This window comes from Muscardinus avellanarius (assembly GCF_963383645.1).
Source record: "Muscardinus avellanarius genome assembly, chromosome: 14".
NCBI lineage: Eukaryota > Metazoa > Chordata > Mammalia > Rodentia > Gliridae > Muscardinus > Muscardinus avellanarius.
The window spans coordinates 66197086-66213039 of NC_137800.1; positions in this window are offsets into that span (position 1 = coordinate 66197086).

Here is a 15954-nt window from a genome sequence, read left to right on the forward strand (position 1 = left end):
GTATCATTTACTGAAGACTGGTTCCTGGCTCAAAAACCTTTGGCTGCCCCTTACCTGTCTTCATTCTGGGCATCTTCAGCATCTAGGTGGATGGCCCATCTGGGTGCCTCTCAGTAACTCCCTCCTAAAGGGACACCCTAGTACTCATCAGCACCAGAATACGCACCATCTACAAAGTCTCAAGTAAAAGGACTGTGATTCAGATCTCAAATTATTTTTGTAGCACTGGGGATCAAAACCAGGGCCTTGTGCCTGAGAAGTAAGTGCTCTACCACTGAGCCACAGCCCCATCCCTTTAGCTTGGATCTTGAATATCCTCGAAGGGCCCAGGTATCAAAGGTCTGGACCCAAGGGTGGTGCTATTGGAAAGCTGTGGAACCCTTAAGAGGCAGGGCTGAGTGGGAGGTCTTTAGGTTATTGGGGGCGTACCCTTGAAAGGGGTTGTGGGGTCTAAGCCACTACTTTCCCTTTTGCGCCCTGGTTTTCGTTCTGCCATACTCCCCTGTCATGATGTGTTGCCTCACCAAAGGCCTAAAAGCAATGGGGCCAACTGAACATGGACTGGATACCTCCAGAACTGTGAGCCAAAATAAACCCTTTCTCTTTCTAAGTTGATTGTCTCAGGTGTTTGTTACAGTGATGGAGAGCTGACTAGCCCAGAAGGCATCTTACTTTGCCAGACTTACAGTTCACTTGCTCTAGAAAACCAGCTCCTGCAGCAGGTCTCCCCGTCAGGACACCTGAGCTGCGGATGCTGCCACCTTCTCACAGTGCATCTCAATGCCACGCCTCCCCTTGCCCCTGGACCAAAGGAGACAGACCTGTGGATTCTCATCCTTCGCTTACTGCCTTGCCATGATCTCCCGGAAATGCTGGTGAGCTCCTTCTCTCTCCTTCCCCTGTGCTCTTTATCATGGCACAGATGTGGGTTTGGAAAAGAATTTCCAAGACAAAGAGTAAAGATGCAGACAGATTTTTATTAAAAGAAAGTCATTTGCATGAGGGCTGAGGTGGCATACTCTGGATGTCACTGCAAGACTGGCCCCTGAGGGAGAGAGACAAGCCTTGGGAAGAAACGTAAAACTGCTCCCGCAGGACAGCGTGGAGGCAGAGGGAGGCAACCTCTTGAAGCCCTTATGGCTGAGTCCCTGCATGTCCCCTGGGTTTTTCTTGTCTGGGACCCTCAAGGACATGATGGGGGTTCTGTTATGTTGACTGTAATGCAGCTGGGCTTGTGGTCTGGACATGTCCTTGAAGCTGTGACATAGTAGACAGGGCTCCTTGGTGTATGTGGTCAGAACACTCTGCTCTTAGGGCTCCCTGCAGCCTTCCTGGGCCACCTCCTAAGGTTCAGCAAAGCACCACACTTTTAATTATGTAGCCAAACTCAGCTGGAGAAAAAAAATCACAGTATCAAGCAGCACTTTCCCTTCAAAGTCATGATAAAGATCAGCCTCAGGTCAGTACTCAGTGCTGTCCGGCCACTGACCACATTCCCGTTGGCAGTTTGGTGTCCCACTTTCTGGATGTTTTTGCTTTCCCTGTACTTTTATCCCCTGACCCCTTCAGTCACCATTCCTCTCAGCCATCAATTTTGCTTCATAATTCTCTCAGAAAAGCAAAGCCAAAAGCATGAGCTCTCCCATCTTTGCACAGGAAGATTTCTACACCCCTCCACTGGCACCTTCCCCTCCCCAAAGAAGTTAGTGTTCCCTGCCCAGGAAAGGCCAATCCCCCAGAATAAAAACCCCTTTCAGGTACCCAGATCCTGATCCTTCAAGCCTCTAGTTGTTACTTTAGATGGCAAAAGAGACTTTGCAGATGTGATTATATTAAAGATCTTGAGATGGGGAGATTATCCTGGGTTGTCTGGGTGGGCCATGAATATGATCACAAAAAAGAGAGGCAGGAGGAAACCTGGTGCAATGACTCACACCTGTAATCCCAATACTTGGGAGGCTGAGACAGGAGGACCTCAGGTTTGTGGCCAGTCTCAGCAACTTAGCGAGGTCCTCAGCAACTTAGCAAGACCCTGATTCAAAATAAAAAAAAATAAAATAGGGATGGGAGTGTAGCTGGGAGGTAGAATGCCCCTGGATCAACATACAACACACACACACACACACACACACACACACACACGCACACACACTCCTCATTGGAGTAAACACTATGAGATCAAGGCAGGAGGAATTGGCACTGATTTCATTTTCCATCTCCTGAGATGCACAGACACCCCTCGCCATGTGTTGTCACTTTGGAAGGAGAACCTCACAGAAAATTCAGACATGGAAATGCTACCATTTGAACCACTCTTAACAGGTGTGCCCTGCGTTATTATTGGGCTAAAAGTGATACTTCAAGACAGATACCGAAAATAACATCCTGTTGTTCTAACTTTGTCAGGATATTCTGGAGGGTGCCCCTAAAGCAGAAGAGAAACTGTTTTTCTTGATGAGCTTTGTGGCTGTCCAGATGTGATTGCTGAGACGGGGAGGGGGGCAAAGGTAGTGGATTGTTGTCATCAGAAAACAATCTGAAGATGGAGAGCAAAGCCATTTCTCAGCCTGGAGTCACCCAGGGCAGTAGTTATTTTCAGTCTTTTAAAATGGCTAATGGAAAGTTGATATTTACTCACTACCCACATAAACTCTTGGACAACACAGCCTATTAAATAATTAATAAGCACGCAAAAACACATTACAACATAATAGATTCAGGCACTTGAAAGATAAAAAGCTTTCAAAATGCACGTGGATCTATTCCGGGCAGGGGCTGGGGGTGAGGGGTTAGAGTCCCCTGATGAGCTATGGTGACCAGTGGGCTGCATTGTTCCTCAAAGTCCATGCAAACCTGGCTCTGGCTCCCCATGCCCACCTTGGCTCCATCACTCTCCCAGCCCTCTGTCTGCTGGATGCAATTATGGAAGTTCTTTTGCTGTTCTCCCACTGAGCACTGGGTGCAAGGCCATCAGCCTGATGCAGACTCTTGACTGTCAGCCTCTGGGGTTGAGACAAAAGAGACTTTCAACTGAGGATGAAGGCTGCACCCTACGCATTTCACGCTTCCCTGGGCCTTGCTAGTCAGCACCGATGACCTTGGCTATGGATCTGTGATGTTCTACCTGAGCCGTGGCACACATTTCTCTCATGCCACCCCAGAGCCAGCTCTTGATGGCTGCCTGCACCCCAGAAGACAATTCCAAATTCAGAATCCAAGGCAATGATTTAACTAACCCTGCAGTTCTTAACTCTGGTGGGATGTTGGAATCACTTGGGTCTCAAAAGCAATACAGATGCCCTGGCCTGAATCCAGGACTGAGATGCACTGGGATCAGATGATTCAGAGCCAGGACCTGCATCCCTGGTGCTCCTGGAGGAGGCCATAGCTGGACCAAAGAACCAGTAATGTACTATTGATGGATGCTGGTGTTGGTTAGAAGTTAGAATTGTCCTAAAAGAAGGATTCTGACTCAAACAAACATATTTGATGAATACTGGGTTTCAACAAAGACAGAACAGCCAGGAACAATCTCCAAGTTATACCATGACTGCTCAGGTGGAGTCACTAGTGCTATTGTTTCTGGAGGCAAAGTCTGACTCGCTTCTAGTGCAGGACACTGGACACAAGTAGCAGACCCTCCACCTTTCTGCCACCATTGCAAGAGTGGTGTTTGCATGAGCCCTGCTTCAGGAAGTTGGCCTTAGGGCCAGGGGGGTCTGTGCTCTATTCTAACTGGGGAAAGTAAGGTGGGAATGCCACAAAGACAGGGAAGGTGTGCAAAGAAGCTGATCAACCCCGGGAGAATGTCAAATGTTTATACACCAAGTCTTGAAGGATAGTTAGCAATTGACCTGATGAAGTAGGGAGGAGGGAAGAAAGAAAAAGATACAAATTTATTTCTCGAAGTATTTCTCAAAGCTTTAAACATGAATGGACCCTCTAGATCTCCAAAAAATATCCTATGCAGTTTCCCAAACTTACTTAACCCTGGATTGTTTTTTGTTTGTGGTGTCTTGTGTGTTGTTGATGCTCTGAGAAAATGTTTGTGAAATGTTATGCAAAATTCAAGCCATATTTCCCACAAAAGCATGGAAGCCGGGTCACTTTTACTTATTCTAGCTGCAACATCTCCATCTTCTTGTTGTTGTGGTGGTGGTGGTATTGGGGATTCCATTTTATCTTTGGGCTACACCCCCAACCCTATTTAATTTAATTTAATTTAATTTTTTTATTTTGAAACAGGGTCTCACTAACTTGCTAAGGGCCTCACTATGTTGCTAAGGCTGGCCTTGAACCTGCAATCCTCCTATTTTAGCCACCCAAGTACTGGGATTATAGGTATGTGCCACTAGACCTGGCCAACATCTCCATTTTGCATACTTAATTGCAAGGTAATTTGCTCAACAAATATTTATTGGATCTAATTTGTGCTGGACACTATTCTAGGTCCTGAGGATTCAACTACAACTGAAATGGACAACCATCCTGACCCTACTGGAATTCGGTTCTAGCTGGGGAAACAACCAATAGACAAAGAGAGTAAGTACTTTGTTAGCTAGTGGTCAAGGCTTAAGAGAAAACACAAGGAGAGAGAGTGGGTGGAATGTCTGGGTATAGAAGGACTCACTGAGCTGGGCGTGGTGGCACACGCTTATAATCCCAGTGCTTGGGAAGCTGAGACAGGAGGATCGACAGGTTCGAAGCCAGCCTCAGCTATTTAGTGAGGCTCTCAGCAACTTAGTGAGACCCTGTTTCCAAATAAAGTTTAAAATAGGTCTGGGAGTCTATCCCAGAGGTAGAAGGCTCCGTGTTCCATTCCCAGTACCGAAAGAAAGAAAGAAAGAAAGAAAGAAAGAAAGAAAGAAAGAAAGAAAGGAAGGAAGACTCACTGGGCTGTGAGTAAAGACAAGACAGAATGAGTGGCTAACTCGTGTGACAGTGTGGTGGGAGAGGGTTCCAGCCCAGGGAATCACAGATGCAAAGGATGAAGAGTGTAACACACGGAGGGGCAAGGATTGGGAGAGGCCATGGGAGCTCGTGGACACAGGGCAGGGCAGCTTGGAGGGAGGACCCTGGCAGTCCTGAGTGAGAAGGGATGTCACTGGAGGGAGGTCAGCAGAAACATGGCTCATGTCACTGAGAACCGCGGTGAGGGCAGACATCAGGCAACAGAGAAGGGGCAATCGCATCATCTCAGCCAGAGGTGCCTGTGACTCAGAAGGGTGGAGGGCCGGGGTGAGGGCCAGAGACCAGATTCTGCCTCTGTTTTGATATAAATGCCAACAGGGGTTTGCTGAATGAGCAGATGTGGGCTGAGGGTTGTGAGACAAAGAGGAGTTAAGGATGCCTTAGAGGCATTTAGTCAGAGCATCTAGGAGGTCTGAGCTGTTAGTGACTGGGGATGGGAAAGGCGGCCTGCCCAATATGGAGTGGATTAATTAGAGCTGTCTGCAGATACATGAAGCAGGTACTTGAATATTCGAGTCCAGGGCAGAGATGTGGGCTAGGTATACATTTGAGAGTCATTATCATGCAGGTGGAATTTAATGCCATGAGATGAGAGCTTCACACACACACAAACACACACACACACACACACACACACACACACACACACACACGGCTAAGATAGGATCACAGGTTTGAGAACAGCCTAAGCAACTTAAGGAGGCTCTCAGCAACTTAGCAAGACCCTGTTTCAGAAACAAAAAATAAAGTAGGTCTGGACATATATAGTTCAGAGGTAGAGTATCCCTATTCCTGGGTTCAATCCTCAGTAACAATAATAATAATAATAATAATAATAATAATAATAATAATAACCACCACAACAACAACACTATGAGACCGGATGAATGTACTATGAGAGTATAGAGAAGAGGTTCAAGGGCAAGCCCTGGGGCACCCCACTGTTTTGAAGGCCTGAAGGTGAGGAGGAACAGGAAGAGGACTGAGGAGGAGGAGGAGCCAGGAAGGCAGGAGGAAAACTTAATTTCTATTGACCTTTTTGTGCCAGTATTGGAAAATTGCTTTGGTATTAATTTCCAAAATGTGTAGTCAGGGCCTGGGTGCTGTGCAGACACTCAGGCAGGGAGGGGGTTGCAGCTATTACAATGCAGAGTACCCCTCTCTCTTTGTCCTTTGTTCTAATGATTAAACTTAAGTAAAAGCCTCAGAGTCAATTGAAGCCTTTAGCCCTAAAACTATATAGAAGCAGTCAGTGCCTCTGTTTACCACCTCTCCTCTGTGACCTGGCCTGGATATAGGAAAGGTAAACTTTGTGTGTGGCTTCAAAGTACCCTAGTTGATGAGCAACTAATACTGTCCAATACAATAGAGGTGAAGGCCAGGCAGATTCTTGACCCTTGCACTTAGTAAGTGCGCTGTCCGGAGGCACCACCTGGCTAAGGAATAAGTTACTAGCCCATTGCCTTGGTAATGCTGATAAGAAAAATACCAATACTAAGTCTACTTAAGAGCTGGGGCCCCAGGAGGGGGAGAGTTCCATTTTTGGGCTCTCCAGCATGCTAATCAGCATGCTGCCTTTTCCTTCTCTATTTCCTACTGATTTTGTAATAAATATTTGTTAAAGCTGCACTGAGCTGCCTATTGGTTTTAATTTTCCTATTCAACAAACTTTAGGTGAATAAGAAAAAGAACCCCCACCATTTAAACTGTAACACTTTTGGCCAAGAATAGAAATGTTTCAGAGAGGAAATGAATAGCTGCTTTGAATCTGCAGGTCTTGCTTTCCTCTGGACAATCCCGGTTTATACCTATTGACTTGGTCTTGTTAAATAAAATTTGCAGAGGCCATGGATTTGCCTGGACTGAGCCCAAGACCAAACCGATATAGTTTAATCACAGCTACTGAGCTTGGGTTGGTGTGGCAGGGACACTTGGTAGAGCAAAACTGGTCACCTGGTAGCTGGAGAGCAAAAGGGAGAGGAAGAAGCCAGGCATGGTGGTGCACACTTGTAATCCCAGCATTTGGGAGGCAGAGACAAGAAGATCACGGTTCGAGGACAGCCTCAGCTACTTAGCAAGGTCCTTTGCAACTCAGTGAGACCCTGTTTCAAAATAAAGAATAAAGCTGGGCATGGTGGTGCACACTTGTAATCCCCGAGCTTGGGAGGCGGAGACAGGAGGATCATGCTGGTTCAGAGCCAGCCTCGCTGGCTTAAGAGACCCTGTTTCCAAATAAAAAATATAAAATAGGTCTGGGAGTGTAGCCTGGAGATAGAAGGGCTTCCAGGAACCCCAGTACCACAAAAATAAATAAATAAATAAATAAAGAAAGAAAGAAAGAAAGAAAGAAAGGAAGGAAGAAAGAAAGAAAGAAAGAAAGAAAGAAAGAAAGAAAGAAAAAATAGGGCAAGGGGTGTCACTTGGAGGTAGAATGTGAAGAAAGAGAAGAGGAAGGAGCAGATTCTACTCTCCTCTTTGAGAGTAAGGACCTCCTAAGGACCTCCCAGTGGCCAGCGGATATTGGGCACCAAGCCTTTAACAAAGTGGATCACTGAGATACACCTAAGACCCAAACTACAACACCAGCCCTCTCCTCTTGTGTTAATACCATGGTGACTCTCAGGCTGTGGCCAGTTCTAGCCTGCACCATCTCCCTATGTCCTGCCTGTGACTCCTGGCTGCCTGTGCTCCCACCCATCTGAGCAATGTGCCATTCTCTAGAGCGGGATCATCTTGAGACAATAGGCTGACCAGGCCACTGCTCTCTTCCCAAATAAAGAATTGCTCCATACTCCCAGTTAGTCACATGGCACACCCTCTGCCTGGCTTTCACAGTACTCTTGACTTTTGCAAGCTCACCTCCTGCTGTGCTTTCTACTCCAAATCCCCTCATCTCTGCCTTTCCATGTTCTACCCACTTACCTGCTAAATGGCAATAGTGGTTGGTGTAGGACCAAAGTGGGGCCATGACAGTCTTCATCCATACAGCAAACATGCTAAGCCTAAGTTTCAGTTTCCCAGGAATACAACTAACAGTTTAGCGCCAGTTTTGGCACCTGGGTCAGCATGAAAAATTCCCAACCAACCCCAGGAGGCAGAAACCAAATGGGAGGCACCAAGTGTCCTGTCCGTTGCTTGTGATAACAGTAGTAAAAATTCTTTTTGGTCTAAAGATAACTCCTTTGTAAATCACAGCCCGAGTGACTGAAATGTATAAAACTGCCTTGGAACAAAGACTTGGGGTCCTTGTCAAGACTCCATTGCATTGGAGGGACTTGGACCCTAGCTTGAGCTAGTTCCCCAATAAACCCCTTTCTGATTTTTTGCTTTATTATGTGTGGTTGTGGCCTCTCCCCCCCTGGATTCCCGGACTTTGTATATAACATCTGGGAACTCGTCTGGGATAATTTGGGGGTGCAGAGACTCCCCTCGCCAATAGAAGGGGAACAGAAACCTCCTGGGAGTGTAGGAAAGTGCCAGCTTTAATCAGGATAGCTCCCTTTGTGTAAGGGACCTGATGACAGGGAAATTGGGCCAGGATAGCTTCCCTTTGGGTAAGGGACCTGGCAACAGGGAAATTGGGCCAGAATAGTTTCCTTTTGTGTAAGGGACCTGGTGACAGGGAGATCAGGTGATACTGATCTCAGCAGGGCCTAAGACCTCTCCCGGCAGATGCGCTGGGAATTGGAGGCAGCTGGGGAAGGTGAGGAGAAAATCCTGCACCGTCGGAAACAGGTATCTGTGTTTTGGTCGACCATTGTCTGTCCTTTGTTTGTACTCAGTAATTTATGTTGTGTGTTTCATTTGGATAATTCATCTGTTTGTTTTTGACCCCGTTTCTGTATCCACATTTACTACTAACTTTGATTTTTTTTTCCCCATAGGATTAGGTTCAGTTACCCCACCAGATTGGATGCAAACCAATTTGTCTGCTTTATTGCTTACTATTTATGGTTATTCCTTGCATAAATTTCTGAAATAGGGTAGGACAGCAACTTTTCCCAAACTTGGGTGAAAAAAAATGGTGTGTTCTATTCTTTGTATGCACAAACATCTGGTTTGATTTTGGTTAGCTGGTCTATATGTCTCTGCATGCTAGTGGCTGGTTTCTTTTGGTACTTGTAGTTTTTGCTTTGTTCAAAATATGATAATGTTGGCAAACTGCTGGTAGACAGGAAAGGTTGCAGGAAGCTCATTTGATTCTTAGCGTATGTTAAAGCTAGGAGCGGTTGGATTAACTTCTGGAGAGAATATTACCCCCCCACCCCTGGGTTAGAAGGGGAAACACAGGACAGTTCGTCCAGGGGACTGCACATAAGAGGTTGGTCACCTCAGCACTCTGAACTGGCCCTCCTCCCCCCTGCCAGGAGAGGGTTTGCCTGAGACACAATAGGAAGCATACGGCCCCAACTCGGGGAAGTCCCCTCCAAAAGCAGCACTCACTCAGACCTGAAACACTAGGCCCCTCCCCAGACCTCAGATCGGGTGTATGGACTCCAGGAGGCCCTCTCTGCCAGCTTGCTTGAGTGGTCTTCCGCCCACTTATAACCCTTAAAAAATGGGGGAAGCATTCCTGCAGCAAGGAGCCAGGTCGGGGGTTTATACCAACCCTCCGCATTCCAGACCCAACTTGAGGTTCACCCTAATTTCACCATGGGGAAAAACTCAGTCATCTCTCCAGTCGTGTCCGACCATTCTACAGTGTTTTCTTGACAATTTTAAAGACTTTCAAAGATGAGCTGTAGATTATGGAACATTAGTCAATCTGTTCACCCTCTGCAGGTTTTGTGGAGTGACCTGCTTTTGGAGCAGGGTGGCCTCAGAGAGAGAGAGCACCATAAAACCTGGCCACCAGAACCAGGCTCCATATATTCAAATTTGGTCTGATTCTCTTTGATAAACCTAAAGGCTAAAAACTTTTCTTAAAGGGTCATCGGTCGTGTCTTGTTCTGAGTGTTTAAATTTTTACCCACCCCCACCCCAGGGTTGGATGGGGAATAAATTAAAAAATTCTGCCAGACAAGCACGCATAGTGCTTTGAATCAGCCTGTCTCAGGAGTCGGGATGAGGCTTATCTGGGCTTCAGAGGCTGAATGCTAGCTAGATGCCATAAAACTGTAATAGACCTCCAAATATTATAAAAGTAAAAGGCCAAAATTTCCCTTCCTAAGAGTGTTTCCCAGGCAGATTTCAGAGACAAAGGTTAATTCTGGCTTCTAGCCCCTGGGCCATAAACAGATATTTTAACCCCATACCATTTGGCCAAGTATCTCAGAGGAATAAGAGGAGAATTACACCTAGCAGGCCTGTGAAGTTGTCTTATCTCTCTTATCAGGCTGAAGCTCTGTAAAAAGGGACTCCCCACTGGAACTATCTCCAGGTTGCCTAGGACTGACCCCTTTGACAGTCCAGAGACATACGTTCTCTGGACTGGGGGAGCAAGGAAAAAAAATTCCTCCTGGCCAACTCTGCACCCCCCAAGGGAGTGCTTGAAAGCTCTGTGACTAAACAGCACATGTTTGGACCTGGCATAAACTCTAAATCTTTCTGGTCTTATTTCTAGGCATGGTCGGTCGACCTTGTGGATACTGGGGGGAGGGGCACTTGAAAGGAGCGCCGCCTACTTAAAAAAAACATGTGCTTAAATATATTTTAAATTGTTTCAGTTGAAAATGTCCTTAAAGTTATAAAAGAGAGTTTTACAAATTATGTAAATTGTTCATTCTGCTTCTTAGGTTATTTGCTTGCATGTTTTTATATATACAAAATTATAGATTCAACTTACTAAAACGTGAGATGGGACTTTTGTAACAGTGTGGGTTTGGGGTGTCAATGTGGGTTTTCATTCTTAGGTATCCCCCTCTCCCATCCTGATTGGCAAACAGTTTTCTTTTCCCAAATGCAACTGTAGGCAAACTCGCCAATTATTTTTGCCTCTTGTATTAGATTAATAATGAGAATATTGTACTTGGTAACAAAATAAGGGGTTACATGGTACATGCCCACTTTAGAGTTTGAGACATGTTCTGTCCTCCTGTGTCCTTAGGAAGTTTTCAGCCATCCCTATCTGCTAAATGGGAATTTCAAACACAGAGATATAATCCCTTAAGGTATACAGGCTTTGGGCTAAAACTCCTTTGTATAACTGGTAATTAATATTGGATTAATATAGCTTGCTTTTATCTTTAGCCTAAACTGTTATAACAATCTATATGATAGTTTTTCTAAGTACAGGTGTTTGTGTTTTAACACTTGGTGTTCAGCTGGACTAATGGTTAGCTTGTGGCCAACCGAGGTCATTGTTGGTTACAGCTCTAGCCTGATAGCTTAGAGACAAAGAAAAAGATTTTATTGTTTGACCTATGTATGAAGGCTTATTCTTGTTACTGGCTCAATCCCCAGCAGTTTTTGTTCTTGAAGGAAAACTTTTTATGTTTGTTAAATAAGTAAAAAGACAAAAGTAAGAAAACACCTTAGTTCATGTAGCTTAAATTGTTAAAGGTTTAAATTTGTTAAAAATTTCAAAATTGTCATTAAAGATTAACACATTTTGTTTTCTTCAGGTTACAGCAAGTACCATTATATTGTCTTCCTGATAATAGATGTTTAAATTGTAATGTCATTCTGAGGATTTATTTTGTCAAAATGATGGTTTAATCTACTGGTTGGTTATTAAAAGGGATAAGCTAGTGGGTAAATGTAAGTAAAAAAAATTGTGTCTATAACTGTGACCATAAATGTATCTATATCTGGAAACTAAAGGTGTTTTGTATCTGGATTTATCTATATGTGTCAAAAGAGTTTATAAGTTAAAGTTGTATGGGTTTTTATATTTGTATAAAAACTGACCAATAAGATTTTTGTCTTTTTTTATTCAAAGATTTAGCTTTAAGACCTGGTTTACATCTGTTTATCCTGACTGAGTAAATGACTTATTGTATAAGGAAAATACAGTCATCGGTCAGGCAACAAGTTTATTTTCATTGTTAATGCTGTTCTCTAAAATTATAAAATATAGAGCTCTATGATTTTTGCCAATACTGTTAGCTTACCTAGACTTATAGTTACCAGTGTAGTCCAGTGTAAGAATGGGTCAATGGACTACCAGAGCTAGGCCAGTGTAAAATGGGTCAATGTGCAGAAAACCCTGATAGATATGTAAATGGTTTTCAAAACCTGGTTATTATGTTTGATCTAACAAAAATGAGATGTATATCCTATTGTGTTTTGGGGACTCAGGTTCCCATTAATCAGCTTCAAGTTTGGCCTTTGGGGTATCTCAACAGTAGAGATGAGGTGACAAAATTAAGCAGCAAGACAAATGCAGACACGGGGACAAGCCCATTTAATAGCCCTGCATTGGATAATAAGTCTTTGCCCCCTCAGAGATACCAAAGGCTTATTATAGAGAGAGGGAAGGAGCTAGAGGCCTGGTATTGCAAAGGTGCCTGGGTATTGCATCAAGGACTGCCCTGAGTGGAGTCCATTTGCATCTGGGCTGTGCCACCTCTACCTTAAAAAGCATGCTGCCCTCACCTCTGAAGGGAAGTGAGGTCATCTGCTTCCATTGTGGCTGCCCTCAAAGACAGAGGACTAAGGATGCCCAAGGCTTGGTAAGGCCCCTCTGGTCAGAGGTCTGGATGACTCTTGAGGTAACAGGCAAAATATTGATTTTTCCAAATACAAGGCTTAGTCCTCTGCTCGCTTTGTCTCTTCTGTTTTTTTATCTGAGGTTGACCCCAAAAGGCCAAATAAATTTATAATGTCTTAAACCTGTAAAAAGTTAGTTTAGTCTACTCTTGTATGCTAGCAGGCCTGATACCGATAATCAGCCTCTAACTGTGATATAAAATGAGTTGCTGATAAGAGCAGCTTTATGAGTGAGAACACTCAGAAATCAGGCTATGCAATGGTGAGTCTTCAGGAGGTAATAAGTAAAAAGGCTACCTCCTCCTAATACTCTGGGAGCCCAGTTTAAATGGGATTCTCCCCTGGATCAGCTTCTCCCAAAGTAAAAGAGTCCTTTCCAAGTTCTTGGAATCCCTGCAGCTTCTTAACTACAGAGACAATATTCTTGGGTTCATATGTCTAAAATTAAACCTGTCACTTTTAAAGACTGTACAGAAATAAGGCCTTACATTCAGGAGCAAGCATTCAGATGCTGACAAGTCCTGTGAACTTTGTTCCTGTGAGACTTTAAAGGATTTAAAAGGTATTATTCAGGATAAGTTTTTAAGGTGCTTGTTAAATTTGTACACTAGTATCCACTTCTAGTTCATCCAAATTATCTTGATAAAAATGATTGGTTGACATTTGGTGAGATAAAATTCATTTTCTTGGCAAGTATACTTTGCATCAGTGTACTCTTATGCTGTTTAACTGTAATCTAATGCTGAAAATTTACATGTGATTAAAAAACTTTATTCCTTTTACAGGATTAATGTTTTAAGGTGTTAGTGATGTTTACCTGATGTCTTAACTTTCCATGGTAATCTATAATTCAATACTAAATTAGAAAAATGTAAAATGCTCTTAACTTCATAAGGTATAAAGTAACACTTCAGTCTTCTAAATGGGTTTTTAAACTGTTGGTATAAGAACCACATTGTCTTTTACTCAGCTTATATGTAAGAACAAAAGACAGATGTAAAATAAAAATGTGTGAGTGTAAAGTTTTTGGTAAATACAAGGAAAGGAAATTTTGTAAAAACAAAGCATTTTACAAGGTATATTCTAAGATCATCCCAAATGGGAAAAAAAGACCAAGATAAAATCAAAGGGTTAAAAAGCAAGTCATAGAAGATGGCGACCGAGAAAAGCGGGGTTTAAGAGCCCCGCTAACAACCAATCTCCATTACCACAAAATCAGCACCTTTCATACCAGAAAACACCATCACCAGAGAAACAAAAAAATCACCAGGCTCCAGAGAGAAAGCTGACTGAGAACAGAGCTCAGAGCCACAGAGGAGATACACCAGCCTCACGCCCGAGGACGCGGCAGCAGCGCCATACTGCCGGTGGCAGCGGCGAGTTCACCGGACGGCTACAGCAAGCCGAGGTGAGCCGCTGTGGAACAGCCAGGCAGGATTTCTCGGCGCAGGGAGCATCTAAAGCTCCCAGTGGCTGAGCTCAGCACACGCTGCAGGGATTCAGAGTAGAACTCAAAACCAAGAAGAAATATGCCAGCCTCACAGCCGAGGGCGTAGCAGCGGCGCCATATTGCCACTGGCGGCAGCAGCAGCGAATTCACCGAGTCCAGTACAGCTACATCTGCGTACTCAAGAACAGTGAGTCAAATTGCAGGCCACAGAGGAGAAATCCCAGTACTGTACTCCCTGGGACTTGACCCAGTGGGGGAGTGGCGGTGGCAGATAGGAGAACGTGCAACCTGGCAGTCCCCCACAGTCTAAAGCAGCCTCTATCGACTCTCTCGGTCGGAGACTCTGTGATACAACCCAGTAAAGGAGTAGTGGGGTCTGAGATACTATTGACTCGAGATCCAGAACACCTTAAGTGAAGTCATAGTGACCCAAGGGAAGAACCCAGAGAAGGCACAAACTTCCGAAATCATGGGAAAGATGAATAATATTGGAGCAATGAATGCCCACAACCCCACAACATCAGAACCCGATAAAACAGAAAATCAGAGATTTCTAGAAGATCAAATCAGGAAAATTGTGGAGAGCCGCGTGGCGCCGCGCCCCAAAGATGGTGCCGGTTTCCACCTTCTAGTAAGCGCTCTCTTTGGTAAACAACTTCATATTTGGCTAAGGCTGATCATCAGGCCTGCTTCTGCTTGTGTGGACCTATCGGCGTTTGCCACATTGCATGTCAGGGTTGGCTGGATTGAGACCTCTTAAGCTGAGGGCTGGCTTTCCCCGGGGCAGAAGATTGTTTTCAAGGTTCCTGAATAAACTGCATGAAAAAGAGTCCGAGTGTTGTGTCTTCCTTGCTGGTCGAGGTGGGTGCGACAAGTGGTGGCCCATACGGGGAACCCCCTCTTCGAGAAAGGCTCAGAACTTCATGCAGTCAGGGCAGCGCGCTGGTAAGTTCCCAAGGTAGGGTGGGACGATAAAGTCCGCAGAAACTGCGGCTAGTTGCTCTCTGCTGTAGATAGAGAGCGGGAAGGAGTTTGCAGTGTGGCAAAAAAGTGAAAGGGTTAGCATAGCATTTACAACTGTTTGCTCTCAGCATGGGCGCTTCTCAATCGCACCCAATTTTTCTGGCTCTGGATGAGCTGCTCCGATCGAAGGATTTAAAAATCAAAAAGAGTACGTTAGAAAGATTTCTGGAAGAATGTGATGCTGTAGCACCCTGGTTTGCTGTTACCGGAAGTCTCACGGTTCCATCTTGGGAGAAGTTAGGAAGAGACCTAGATTTTGCCTGGGATCAGGGAACGCTCAAGGCAGGTGTTAGACCGATATGGAAGCTGGTAAGGAGCTGTCTTGAGGACAGAAAGTGCACCGAAGCCGTAGAAAGCGGGGAGGCTGCACTAGAACAGTTACAGGAGGAAAGATCTGAGAAAGGGGACGGAACAAAGAAAGAGGTTGACCAAAAGGGATTATATCTGGATCTTAGAGAATTGAAAGGGGGGGGGGTCTACAGATTCGGAGGAGGAGCTTCATGCTCTTGCCGAATTATTGAAAAAAACCAAGCTTCGCAAACGAGAAAAGAAAAAGGAAGTAAAAACGGATAGCAGGAAAGGGAAACGGGAGGACTGTGGGCCTACTGCCCCGTTGCCGTACCCGGCTCCGATGCCCGGCTAGCTCAGTCGATAGAGCATGGGGGAGGTATGGGCAATGCTAGCTTCTCCTGGGATCAATCAAACTTTGAAGGAGGAGTTAAGTTATTGGCCCCGGGAAGGAATGTTTCCTTTTCCCCCACTCCTGTATGTTTATGGCCCCCATTTGTATGGATAGTTAGTAATGGCAGTGTAAAAGAGAATAGGTTGAATTGCACTAAAAATTTTTGTTTTTATGCTTT